Below are 14,682 nucleotides of genomic sequence, written 5' to 3' on the forward strand. Positions count from 1 at the left end.
AAGTTGCTGAGAGCCTCACTAAGTAGCTGAGGCTGGCTTCGAATAAAAGAAGAAATAAAATAGGGCTGGGGGGTGTGGCTTGGAAGTAGAATGCCTCTGGGTTCAATCCCCAGCACCACGACCAAAAAACCTTGCTGCTCTTTCTTTAGTTCCCCACCCTGTACCCTACAACACTGGGGCTTGACCCAGTGCTGCTTCACCACTGCGCTCTAGCCCAGCTCTTTTAATTTTTTAAATTTTGATACAGGGGCTTGCTAATTTGTCCAGGCTGCCCTCAAACTTGCTATCCTCAAGCCTCAGCCTCCTTCCTGAGTAGCTGGGATTATAGGACTGCACCTGTGCATGCACACACGCATGCACATGCATGTGTTTTCTCTGTGTGCTAGGAACTGAACTCAGGGTTGCTCTACTACTGAACTGATGGTCTTCTGGTCGTTTTTATTTTTTACTTTAAAGTAGGGTCTCCCTGAGTTGGCCAGGCTGTCTGCAAACCTGTGGTCCTCCTATTTGGGCCTCTCAAGTACTGGGATTGCAGATGTATGCCATTGCACCTGGCCTTGTTTCTTTCTTACCTCTTGGCACATGAGTGGTACGCATCCTCTACATCCTCTCAAAACCTGGACCATCGGCCAGGCGTGGTGGCGCACGCTTGTAATCCCTGCGCTTGGGAGGCTGAGACAGGAGGATCGCACGGGTTCGAAGCCAGCCTCAGCTGCTTAGTGAGGCTTTCAGCAACTTAGTGAGACCCTGTTTCCAAATAAAATATAAAAAAGGTCTGGGAGTATAGGCCGGAGGTAGAAGGCCTCTGGGTTCCACCCCCAGTACCACCAAAAAAAAAAAAAAAAAAAAAAAAAAACCCTGGACCAAGAAGTGTGATAAATACAAATATTTAGCCCGGCATGATGGCACATGCTTTTAATCCCTGTACTCAGGAGGCTGAGACAGGAGGATTGCAGGTTCATGGCCAGCCTCAGCAATACAGTGAGGCTCTCAGCAACTTAGTGAGACCCTGCTTCCAAAAATATAAAATAGGGCTGCGAGTATAGCCCAGAGGTAGAAAGCCTCTGTGTTCTACCCCCAGTATCACAAAAATAAATAAATAAATAAAAATAAAGAATAAGCTGGGTGTGGTGGCACATGCTTGTAATTCCAGCATTTGGGAGGCTGAGACAGAAGGATCACGGTTCAAGGACAGTCTCAGCTATTTAGTGAGGCCCTTTGCAACTCAGTGAGACCCTGTTTCAAAATAAAGAATAAAAAATAGGGCTGGGGCCGGGCGTGGTGGCGCACACTTGTAATCCCTGCCCTTGGGAGGCTGAGACAGGAGGATTGCACAGGTTCAAAGCCAGCCTCAGCTGCCTTAAGAGACCCTGTTTCCAAATAAAATATAAAATAGGTCTGGGAATAGAGCCTGGAGGTAGAAGGCCCCTGGGTTCCATCCCCAGTACCACACACACACACACACACACACACACACACACAATAGGGCTTGGGGTGGAGCTTGGAGATAGAATGCCCCTGGGTTCTATCCACAATACTGCAAAAAAAAATATATATATATATAAATAAAATAGGGGTAGGGGTGTAGCTCGGAAGTAGAATGGCTTTGGGTTCAATCCCCACTACCATTAAAAAAAAAAAAAAAGAAAAGGCCAGGCATGGTGGCACATGCTTATAATCCCCGCGCTTGGGAGACTAAGACAGGAGGATTGTACAAGTCCAAAGCCAGCCTCAGCTGGCTTAAGAGACCGTTTCCAAATAAAAAATAGGTCTGGGAGTGCTGCCTGGAGGCCCTTGGGTTCCACCCCCAGGGTGTGGTGGTACTGTAACCCCAGTTCTTGGGAAACTGAGAGGAAGAGGAGCACAGGTTTGAGGACAATCTCAGCAACTAGTGAGACTCTCCTCAACCTAGTGAGACCTTGTTTCAAAATAATAAAATAGGGCTTTTATTGGGGGGGGGGTAATCTCTGAGGGAGAATGGCCCTGGGTTTAATCCCCAGAACCACACACAAAACCACCACCACTACATCCAGCATAAGCAACTGCCCCCCCAACAGCACACACATACTATGAAACACAGTGGTGGGCAAAACTATACTTGTACAACCAGCCTGCATGCAGGAGAAGTAAAACGTGCATCAGGGTGGGAAGAGAATGAGTTATCTTCATCCCTTCATTCCCAGACCCATGTATGACTGCCTGGGCCGCTGGGCATGGTGGCACATGCTTGTAATCCCAGCATTTGGGAAGCTGAGACAGGAGGATCACGGTTCGAGGACAGTCTCAGCTATTTAGTGAGGCCTGAGTCACAGCAGCAGAACAGCACTGTGTTGCAGAGTCCCTGGCTGGGCTGTGTCTTGCCCGCACAAGTGAGTCCCGAGGCCATCAGCTGGCTCCCCTGTGCTAAGCACACCAGAACCTTCCACTAAGCCGGGTGTGCTGGCGCACGCTTGTAATCCCCACGCTTGGGAGGCTGAGACAGGAGGATCGCACGGGTTCGAAGCCAGCCTCAGCTACCTAGTGAGGCTCTCAACAACTTAGTGAGACCCTGTTTCCAAATAAAATATTAAAAAGGTCTGGGAGTATAGCCCAGAGATAGAAAGCCTCTGGGTTCCACCTCCAGTACCACCAAAAAAATTAAATTAAATTAAATAAAAGGGGGCTCTTCTCTCTGCCCCACTCCCATAGCACTTCCTGCTAGTGCTAGGAAGGGTGGGTGGGAAGGAGACACACCACTGTGGTGGTGCACATCTGCGCTCTCAGTACTCGGGAGGTGAGACGGAGGCTCAAGGACAGCCCCAGCAATTGAGGGAGGCTCTCAGCAACCTAGCAAGGACCATTTCAAAACAAAAATCTCCAATACTATAAGAAAAAAATTTTTCTTTTGTGGGTCTGGGGGTGGAACCCAGGGGCATTCAACCTCCAAGCTACAACCCCTGCCCTATTTTTATTCTTTATTTTGAAACCAGGTCTCACTGAGTTGCAGAGGGTCTCACTAGGTAGCTGAGGCTGTCCACGAACCTCTATTCTCCGGTCTCAGCCTCCCGATTGCTGGGATTACAAGCGTGCGCCACCACACCAGCTATAAGAAACATTTTTAAATTTTTTTCTAAAAAAGAAAGGAGCTAAGCCAGGTGTGGTGGCGCACGCTTGTCATCCCAGCATTCGGGAGGCTGAGACAGGAGGATAGTGGTTCGCGGACAGCCTCAGCTACTTAGTGAGGCCCTTTGCAACTCAGTGAGACCCTGTTTCAAAATAAAGAATAAAAAATAGGGCTGGGGGTATAGCTCAGAGGTAGAATGCCCCTGGGTTCAATCCCTAGTGCCACACACAAAATAAAATAAATAAATAAACACCTGGGGGTGTCACTCAGGGGTAGAATGCCTCTAGGTTCAATCCCCAGTCACACACACACACACACACATACACACACACACACACACACACACACACACACACACACACACAGAGCCACGAATCTCCAAAAGGCGTCTCACTCTTGAGTCGGCCCCTGTCCTCCCGTGCATGTGTATTTCTTATGTGTATTTCTGTATGTGTGTTGGGGGGAGCTACTAGGGATTCAACCCAGAGAGAGGCATTGTACCTTCGAGCTACACCCCAGCCCCTAATTTATTTATTTATTCATTTATTTTTGTGTGTGGAACTGGAAATGGAAGCCAGGGGCATTCTACCTCCAAGCTTCACCCCCAGCTGTATTTTTTTGGCGGGGTCTGGGGATGCAAAGGGCCTCACTAAGTAGCTGAGGCTGTCCGCGAACCCCGATCCTCTGGTTTCAGCCTTCCGAACGCTGGGATTACAAGCGTGCACAACCATGCTGGGCTCCCAGCTATATTTTTATTCTTTATTTTGAAACAGAGTCTCACTGAGTTGCTGAGGCTGGCTGCAAACCACGATCTTCTCATCTCAGCCTCCTGAAAGCTGGGATTACAAGCGTGGGCCACCACAACCAGCTTTTTATTTTTTATTTGGAAACAGAGTCTCACTGAGTTGCTGAGGCCAAACTCTGACCCTCCTGTTTCAGCTTCCCAACTACTGGGATTACAGGCATGCACCACCATGACTGGCTCATGTGTATTTCTTACTTTCTTAAATAAAACTATGTCTTTCATGTGCTGAAATTCTTTTCCATTACATAAACCAAGGATCCTGCCCACTGGTTCTGAGCTGAGTCCCCTCTTCCCCACTGGGAGCTCCTGGGACCCTTCACTGAATCATCTCTCCTCCCCTAACCAGAGCAGAGTGGACAGGAATTCCTGGTTTGCTCCTGATAAGGACTGCCGGAGGGTCTGTGACTTCCTGCCCAGTTGGGGTAGTCGGGCTCAGGCCTGTTGGGCAGGCTGGGATTCGTATTTGTGTAATGAAAATTCCAAAGAGCCTTAGTGGGCTGCCTGACCATTTTGTTTCTGGAGAGGCCTTGATGTAGGAGTTGGACCCAGAGATCTCAGCTCAACAGGAAACCACTCCCTTCACCAAGGGCTCTTGGCTGCCACCTAGAACAGCTGCAGCTGCCGGGGAGGCACGGCTGCCAGCCTGCTGTTCCCTGGCCATCAGGGCCTTCACTGTGGAACTTTCCCCAAGCCTGTCTAGTGGGGCCCCTCTGCATTCAACACAAAGAGCCACGTGGAGCTTTTTTTTTTTTTTTTTTTTTTTCAGTACTGGGATTGAACCCAGGAGCATTATTCTGCCTCCAAGCTACACCCCAGCCCTATTTTATTTATTTTTTTTTTTATTTTGAGACAGGGTCTCACTAAGTTGCAGAGGGCCTCATTAAGTTGCTGAGGTTGGCAGCAAACCTAAGATCCTCCTGTCTCAGCCTCCCAAGTACTGGGATTACAGACATACACCCTGCACCTGGCGCACTCCGCTCTTGCGCACCAGTGGTTTTGGCTGAGCCAGGACAGGGAGGGACTGAGGCACTCACTGCGGGCGCCTCCCCAGTACAACACTGGCCAACAGCTGACCTTGCTGGTCAGCTGTGTTCCAGGCCTTAGTGCAGAGCCTGGAATATTACAGATCCTTATAATTACCCATGAACAAGTGAATGTGAGAATAAACGACAGAATGAGCGCTTTAACTGCCAGCATTCTCCCTTCTACAGAAAAACTATTCTCCAACCATGTGCCCCATAGGATCCGCCAGCTATCTAGACACCCCGCTCCCCGGGGGCAGAGTTCCTTCATCCTGGGGAACAGCCCTGCCCAAGCCAGGCCAAGGAAAGCCCCTCTCCAAAGTCCCTTGCCAAAGAAACTCGGGGAGATACTCTCCCCCCGCCATGACGCATGAAACTTAGATGTATCGGGCAGCCAGGTCCGTTCACGTTTTTTATGTGGCATGAGAGAGAGAATGCAGCAGACACACAAAGTCGAGTAGAGACAAGAAATGGCCTTCGGCATTCCAGCCCCTGGGCCGGGAAATTCCTGAGGCCTGGCCAAGCTCTTTCCTCATTCATGCCATTTGCCCAGCACTTGCTTTGGTTGCGTGAGGTACCTCAGCACCGTTTTAGGCTGCTTCTTTTTTCTTTTTCTCTTTGGCTCTGGAGATGGAACCCGCGGCCTTGTGCACACAAAGCCAGTGCTTTACCACTGAGTTACATCCCCAGCCCAGCTTCTTTCAAATAAATCCCCAACCCTTTTTGGGGGGCCAGGAATTGAACCCAGGAGCATTCTGCCTCCAAGCTACATCCCCAGCCCTATTTTTGTTTTTATTTTTATTTTGAAACAAGGTCTTACTATGATGAGAGTCTCACTACTTGCTGGAGTTGTCCCTGAACCTGCAATCCTCCTGTCTCAGCCTCTCAAGTACTGGGATTACAGGTGTGCGCCACCACACCCAGCTTGATAATTGAACCTAGGGACATTCTACCTCCCAGAGTTACACCTCCAGTCCTAATTTATTTGTATTTTGAAACAGGGTCTCACTAAGTTAATGCGGGTCTCACTACTTGCTGAGGTTGTCCTGAACCTGTAATCCCCCTGCCTCAGCCTTCCAAGTACTGAGATTACAAGCGTGCGTCACCATGCCTGGCTACACCCAGCTTTTTTTTTTTTTTTTTTTTTTTTTCAGGTCTGGGGATTGAACCCAGGGGCATTTGACCTCCAAGCTATACCCCCTATTTTTTATTCTTTATTTTGAAACCGGGTCTCACTGAGTTGCAGAGGGCCTCATTTAGCAACCTAGTGAGACTCTATTTCAAAATAAAAAAGCCGGGCGTGGTGGTGCACGCTTGGGAGGCAGAGACAGGAGGATCGCGCAGGTTCAAAGCCAGCCTTTCTGGATTAAGGGATTCTGTTTCCAAATAAAAATATAAAAATAGGTCTGGGAGTGTAGCCCAGTGGTAGAAGAGTTTCCAGAAACCCCAGTACCACAAATAAATAAATAAATAAATAAATAAATAAATAAAATAAGAAATAAAATAGGGCTGGGAGTATAGCTTGGAGGTAGAATGCCTCTCTGGGTTTAATATCAAATACCACACACAAAAAAGTTTTAATTTTAGCTAAATTATAGGTGAAAACTGCTATCTTATTGTTTTGGATTATATGTCTTTAGAGAGGTTGAATGTTTTTTAACTGATAGTATGGGCCATATATAGCATATTTTTATTTTTCCTGAAAATTGCTTATTCATACCAATAATAATTGTTCCTATGTATGAGAATCTGCTATACTAGGAAAATAAATTATTACCTTAATGTAAAAAAAAAAAAAAGATTTGTCAACAAATGGTGTTGGGACAAAATCTTTTTTTATTTGTATCTTGAGATACGGACTCACTAACTTGCCCAGGCTGGTCTTGAACCTGCGATCCTTCTGTCTTAGCCTACCATTTCTAATAAAATAAAAAAACCCTGCAGAGTCAGGTTCAGTGGCACATGCATGTATTCTTATCAACTTAGGAGGTTGAGGTAGAAAAGTTTTAGGCCAGCCTGAGCAACTTAGTGAGACCCTGTCTCAAAACGAAAAATAGCAGCCAGGCATGTGGCTCATGCTTGTAATCACAGTACTTGGGCAGCTGAGACGGGATGATCGAGATGATCGCAGGTTCACAGCCAGCCTCAGTAACTTGTGAGGCCCTCTGCAACTTAGTGAGACCCTGTTTCAAAATAAAAAAAATAGGGTTGGGGATATAGCTCAGAAGTAGAATGCCCCTGGGTTCAATCCCTGGTACTGAAAAAAAGAAGAAAGAAAGAAGGAAAGAAAGAAAGAAAGAAAGAAAGAAAGAAAGAAAGAAAGAAAGAAAGAAAGAAAGAGAGAGAAAAACAGGGCTGTGTAATTCTAGTACTTGGAAGGCTGAGACAGGAGGATTGCGGGTTCCTAGCCAGCCTCAGCAATTTGTGAGGCCCTCCTCAACTTAGTGAGAATTTGTTTCAGTATAAAGAATAAAACAACTTAGTGAGACATTGTTTCAAAAATAAAGAATAAAAAATAGGGCTGGTGGTGTTGCTTGGAGATAGAATGCCCCTGGGTTCCATCCCTAGTACTGCAAAAAAATAAAAAGAAGAAGAAGAAAACAGGGGTGGTGGTGTAGCAGGAGATAGAATGTCCCTGGGTTCAATCCCCAGTACCATAAATAAATAAATAAATAAATAAATAAATAATAAATAAATAAATAAATAAATAAATAGAAAAAGAGAAAGAGCGAGCCAGCGGAACTGGGCCTGGTGGCGTACTCCTGTAATCCCAGTACTTGGGAGGCTGAAACGGGAGGATCCCAGGTTCCAGGACATCTTCAACAACTTAGTGAGATCCTGTTTCAAAATAAAAGGGCTGAGGGTATAGCCTGGAGGTAGAATACCACTGGGTTCAATCCCCCATATCAAACACAAAGGGGGCTAGTATTTACCTGAGTGGTAAGGTGCCCCTAGTTCAACCCCAGTACCACCAAAAAAAAAAAAAAAAAAAAAAGGCCAAGGATGTAGCTCAGCGGTAGAGAGCTTGCCCAGCATGTGCCAGGCCATGGGTTTGATCCCAGTACTTAGGAGGCTGAGACAGGAGGATCACAGGTTTGCAGCCAGCCTCAGCTACGTAGTAAGGCCCTCTGTAACTTAGTAAGGCCCTGTTTCAAAATAAAGAATAAAAAATAGGGCTAGGGGTGTAGCTTGGAGCTAAAGTGCCCCTAGGTTCTACCCCCAGGACCACAGAAAAAATAAAAAGGGGCTGGGGTGTCGATCAGAGGTCGAATGCCCCTGAGTTCAGTCTCCAGTAACACACACACACACACACACACACACACACACACAGAGTAAATTTGGAAATGTCCAACAGACAACCACTTTGGAAAACTAACAGCTTCTTAGAATGTTAAGCACACATTTCCTCCATGACTTAGGAATTCCGTTCCTGGGTAATTATCCAAGAGAAAGGAAAACACATGTCTACAAGATTTGCCCACAAATATTCATAGCAGCTTTATTGCCCAAACTAGAAATAACCTAAGTAAACCTACTATCTGCATCCACAGGATAACAGGATAAGCAGAGGCAGAGCCATGCAATTGAGTAGGCAGAGCGCTCTGAGGGGCACTGGGCTGCAGGCTAGCTCAGGGTAGAGGCTTCCCTCACCGCCAGAGCCCTTAGAAAACAACAACAAAGTAACACTGCATTCTGCTACACAAGCCAGACACAACCAGACAAATCCCCACCATGCTCTCCATGTCCTGCCCCGTCCTTTCAGCTCTCAGGAGGCTGAAGCAGGAGGATCACTTGAGCCCGGCTTGGCACACAGGGACACCCGGTCGTAAAAAACAAAAACAAAAACAAAAACAGGTGAATCTCGAAAACACTATACTGGAGCTGGGCGTGGTGGCGCACGCTTGTAATCCCAGAATTTGGGAGGCTGAGACAGGAGGATCACTGTTCAAGGACAGTCTGAGCTACTCAGTGAGGCCCTTTGCAACTCAGTGAGACCCTGTTTCAAAAGTAAATAATAAAAAATAGGGCTGGGGGTGTCACTTGGAGGTAGAATGGCCCTGGTTTCCATCCCCAGTGCTGCAAAAAAAAAAAAAAAAAGGAAAAAGTAATAGTTCATGAAATAACTTTTTTTTTTTTTTGGTGGTGGTACTGGGGTTCCTGGAAGCCCTTCTACCTCGAGGCTACACTCCCAGACCTATTTTTACATTTTTATTTGGAAACAGGGTCTCCTAAGGCAGTGCGCGCGGCTGGCTTTGAACCTGCACGATCCTCCTGTCTGTCTCCCAAGCGCGGGGATTACAAACCTGCGCCACCATGCCCGGCAAAATAACTTTTTTTTTTTTTTTTTTTTTGGTGGTGGTACTAGGGGTGGAACCCAGAGGCTTTCTATCTCTGGGTTATACTCCCAGACCTATTTTCTATTTTATTTGGAAACAGGGTCTCACTAAGTTGCTGAGAGCCTCACTAAGTAGTTGAGGCTGGCTTTGAACCTGTGCAACCCTCCTGTCTCAGCCTCCCAAGCGCGGGGATTACAAGTGTGCACCACCACGTGCGGCCGAAATAACTATTTTTTAAAATACTCTGTTAGCTGAGCATGAGGGTACATGCCTGCAATCCCAGCACTTGGGAGGCTGAAAAAAGGAGGATTATAGATTTGAAGTCAGCCTCAGTAACTTAGTGAGACCCTAAAATATAAAATAAGGCTGGGAGTATAGCTTGGAGGTAGAATGCCCCTGGGTTCAATCTCTTGTACCACAAAAACAAAACTGTTAGCAGAGCATGGTGGCACCTGCCTTTAATCCCAGTATAGGATGACTGCAGGTTCGAGGCCAGGCTCAGCAATTCCCCAAGGCCCTCAGGAGCTTAGTGAGACCATCTCAATCAAAACAAAAGGGAGCTGGACCTTGTGGCACACACCTGGGATCCCAAGCACACACCTGAGAGGCTGAGACTTGGGAGAACCGTGGGTTTGCAGCAAGGTAGTGAGGCCCTGCATCTAAATAAAAAATAGAAGGGCTGGGAATGTAGCTCAAAGGTAGTATTCCCCCTCCCCTGGTTCAATCTCTAGTACCAAAAAAAAAAAAAAATTAAAAAATAGTGCTGGGGGTGCAGCTTAGGGGTAGAATGCCCGTGGGCTCAAGCCCTAGTACCACCATAAATAAATACTTTTTTTTGTTTTTTTGCAGTACTGGGATTGAACCTAGAGGCATTATACCTCCCTACACTCCCAGCCTATTTTTTATTCTTTATTTTGAAACAGGGTCTCACTAAGTTATGGAGGAGCTCACTAAGCAGCTAAGAATGTTTGAAACCTATGATCCTCCTGTGTCTCAGCCTCCGAAGGACTAGAATTACAAGTGTGCACCACCACACTTGGCTAATTTTTGTTAGAGTAAAACAAAATTGTCTCAATTAGCAATGAAAAATATTAGGGACTTAGTTAACTGTTAATGGTTGTTTTTATTCTTTGAATAAAAGCAACACAAAGAGCCAGGCATGGTGGCACATGCTTGTAATCCCAGCATTTGGGAGGCTGAGACCTGGAGGATTGCGGTTCGTGGACAGCCTCTGCTACTTAGTGAGGCCCTCTGCAACTCAGTGAGACCCAGTTTCAAAATAAAGAATAAAAAATAGGGCCGGGGATGTAGCTCGGAGGTCAAATGCCCCTGGGTTCCATCCCCAGACCTGCAAAAAAAAAAAAAAAAAAAGCAATGCAAAGGTAGACAGATACACACCTGTTAGGTTGGATAACACTTTCTACGTTTGGGAAGCATTCTTTGTATTATTTGAAATACATAGCCTGTTCCAATTTGATCAAATGTGGATAGTTTTTATAGGATAAATATAATTGTTTTATGATCATGTGATTCCTTCTATTTAGGAATTTGTAAAAACCAATAGATTGTGTGTGTGTGTTACTAGAGATTGAACTCAAAGGAATTCTACCTCCAAGCTACACCCCCTACCCCATTTTTTATTCTTTATTTTGAAACAGGTCTCAAACCTAGTCTCTCAGCCTCACAAGTACTAGGATTCCAAGTGTGCACCACCATGCCCAACTTCCCCCAGCCCTATTTTATTCTCTGTCATTTTATGAGATTACAGATTTTATTTAACTCTTCAATGTTTGCTAGCTTTTTATGGCACTGCACTATTGGAAAAGGAGAGATATAGCCTATTTTCTTCTCTTTTCTTTCTTTCTTTTTTTTTTTTTTTTTTTTTTTTGCGGGTCTGGGGATGGAACCCAGGGGCATTCGACCTCCAAGCTAAACCCCCTGCCCTATTTTTTATTCTTTATTTTGAAACCGGGTCTCACTGAGTTGCAGAGGGCCTCACTAAGTAGCTGAGGCTGTCCGCGAACCGCGATCCCCTGGTCTCAGCCTCCTGAATTCTGGGATTAAAAGTGTGTGCCACCACGCCCGGCTTCTTTTCTTTCAGATGGAAGCACAAGTCCAGATTCCACTGGGCATGGTGGCACCACCCATAGTCCCAGCACTTGGGAGGTTGAGGCACAAGGATCAGTTGAGCCCAGACATCTGAGAACCACGTAGGCAGCACAGCAATACACTGGCTCTATAAAAAGGGGAAGAAGAGCCAGGCATGGTGGCACATGCTTGTAATCCCAGTACTTGGTTTGAAGCCAGCTTCAGCTTAGTGAGGCCCTGTTTCATACAAAAATATCTAGCTTTCCAAAAATTTTTTTTTTTTTTTGCGGGACATGGTGGCGCACGCTTGTAATCCCCGTGCTTAGGAGGCGGAGACAGGAGGATCGCGCAGGTTCGAAGCCAGCCTCAGCTGGCTTAAGAGACCCTGTTTCCAAATAAAATATAAAATAGGTCTGGGAGTGTAGCCCAGAGGTAGAAGGGTTCCATCCCCAGTACCACCAAAAATAAAAAATAAAAAAAATTTTGTGGTACTAGGGATGGAACCTAGGGGCATTCTACCTCCAAGCTACACCCCAGAACTTAGGACATGGACACCTGAAGAAAATAAAGCACATAGGGGCAATGCAGTGGGTGCCAAAGCAGGTGAGTTGTTTTTATTTTTGTTTTTGGTGGTGCTGGGGATGGAACCCAGAGGCTTTCTACCTTTGGGCTACACTCCCAGACTTATTTTCTATTTTATTTGGAAGCAGGGTCTCACTAAGTTGCTGAGAGCCTCACTAAGTAGCTGAGGCTGGCTTCGAACCTGTGCGATCCTCCTGTCTCAGCCTCCCAAGTATTGAGATTACAAGCGTGTGCCACCACGCCCGGCAGGTGAGTCTTTTTTCTACATTTGAAAAATTCTTCAACTTGCTTCCTATTTTAGAAGCTAAAATGCCAGATATTTGTCTTCCCAACTATCTTTGCTGCTGGGTCACAGGCACCTGACCAGTTAGCTTCACCCAGACTTGAATTAAGGGCTAGAATCAGAAAGGAAGAGGAGTCTGTCTCTGCAGCAGGAGAGGCGTGGCCACAGTCTTTGGCTTGCCAGCTGGGTGCACGGGCTTCAGGTCTTGCACCAAGAGCACAGTTTTGCTCACCAGACTGGTTCTGCAGCCTGTTTCTGGGTATTGTTCCTGGCTGCATACTCTATGTCTGGTTCTCTAGCCCAGGAAAATCTGTGAAGTAGCCAATGGTTTGTTTCTGGTTTTTTTTTTTTTTTTTTTTTTTTTCAGGTCTGGGGATGGAACCCAGGGGCATTCTACCTCCGAGCTCTACCCCCTGCCCTATTTTTCAGTCTTTCTTTTATTTATTTATTTATTTATTTATTTATTTATTTATTTATTTATTTATTTTGGTGGTACTGGGCATGGAACCCAGGGGCTTTCTACCTCCGGGCTACATTCCCAGACCAATTTTATACTTTATTTGGAAACAGGGTCTCACTAAGTTGCTGAGAGCCTCACTAAGTAGCTGAGGCTGGCTTCGAACCTGTGTGATCCTCCTGTCTCAGCCTCCCAAGTGCTGGGATTACAAGCGTGCGCCACCACACCCGCCCCCCTCCCCCTTTTGTTTTTTGTAGGTTTTGGGGATGGAACCCAGGAGCATTCGAACTCCAGGCTATACCCCCTACCCTATTTTGTATTATATATATATTTATTTATTTATTTGGTGGTACTAGGGTTCCTGGAAACCCTTCTACCTCCGGGCTACACTCCCAGACCTATTTTTATTTGGAAACAGGGTCTCTTAGTATTCTTTATTTTGAAACAGGGTCTCACAAAGCTGCAGAGGGCCTCTAAAATGCTGGGATTGCAAGTGTGCACCACCAAGCCCCCCTCCCCTTTTTAATACCAAGACAGGGTCTTGCTAATTGCCCAAGCTGGCCTCCAACTTGTAATCCTCCTGTCTCAGCCTCCCAAGCTGCTGGTATTGCAGGTGTGAGCCACCCCTGCTGGCTCACGGCTTCCTTCTGTATTTCCTTCTGTCTTACTTGCTGACACTATCTGCCTCATTTCCTCCACATATCCCAATAGTTTTTGCAGCTGGAAAATTATATAAATGTCAACTATTCATTAATTAACTGCATATGACTTAAGTGCCTAGCTTTCGTTCAGTAACCAGCATAGGCAGATGGGGCAAGCTCACATGACTGCATGGTGACCCTTCTGGAGAGCAGTAGGTAGGCGTGGTGGCGCACGCTTGTAATCCCCGCGCTTGGGAGGCGGAGACAGGAGGATCGCGCAGGTTCGAAGCCAGCCGTGCTGGCTTAGGAGACCCTGTTTCCAAATTAAAAAATAAAATAAAATAAATACATATATGATAGGTCTAGGAGTGTAGCCCGGAGAAGGGTTTCTAGGAACCCCAGTACCACCAGAAAGAAAGAAAGAAAGAAAGAAAGAAAGAAAGAAAGAAAGAAAGAAAGAAAGAAAGAAAGAAAGAAAGAAAGACCGGCCAGTGGCAGCCGGGCGAGGTGGTGCAGGCAGTTGTAATCCCAGCATTGGGGGTGGGGGGTGGAGACCAGAGGATGGCAGTTCCTGGACTGCCTCAGCTTCTAAGTGATGCTTTTGCGACTCAGTGAGACCTTGTTTCAAAAAATAAAAAGACTAAAGCCGGGCATGGTGGCACACGCTTGTAATCCCTGCACTTGGGAGGCTGAGACAGGAGGATCGCACAAGTTCGAAGCCAGCCTCAGCTGCTTAGTGAGGCTCTCAGCAACTTAAGAGAGATCCTGTTTCCAAATAAAAAATATTTTTTTTAAAAAAAGGGTCTGGGAGTATAGCCTGGACGTAGAAAGCCCCTGGATTCCACCTCCAGTACCACCAAAATAAATAAATAAATAAATAAATAAATAAATAAATAAATAAACAGACAGACTAAGCAGGGCATGGTGGCGCACGCTTGTAATCCCAGCACTAGGTAGGCTGTGACAGGAGGATTACATAGGTTTTAAGCCAGCCTCAGCTACTTAGTGAGGCTCTCAGCAACTTAGTGAGACCTGTTTCCCAAATAAAGTATAAAATAGGTCTGGGAGTATAGCCTGGAGGTAGAAAAGCCCCTAGGTTCCACCCTCAGTACCACATAAAAATAAAATAAAATAAAAATAAAAAGACTAAAAAATAGGGCTGGGGGTTTGGTTCAGAGGTACAATGCCCCTGGATTCCACCTCCAGTGCTGAAAGAAAAGAAAAGAAAAGAAAAGAAAAGAAAAGAAAAGAAAAGAAAAGAGACAGTAGCAGCTGAGCATGGTGGCACACACCTATAATCCTAGTATTTGGGAGGCTAAGACAGGAGTATGACAGGTTCGCGGCCAGCCTCAGCAATTTAGTGA

This window comes from Muscardinus avellanarius, assembly GCF_963383645.1.
Source record: "Muscardinus avellanarius genome assembly, chromosome: 16".
Taxonomy (NCBI): Eukaryota; Metazoa; Chordata; class Mammalia; order Rodentia; family Gliridae; genus Muscardinus; species Muscardinus avellanarius.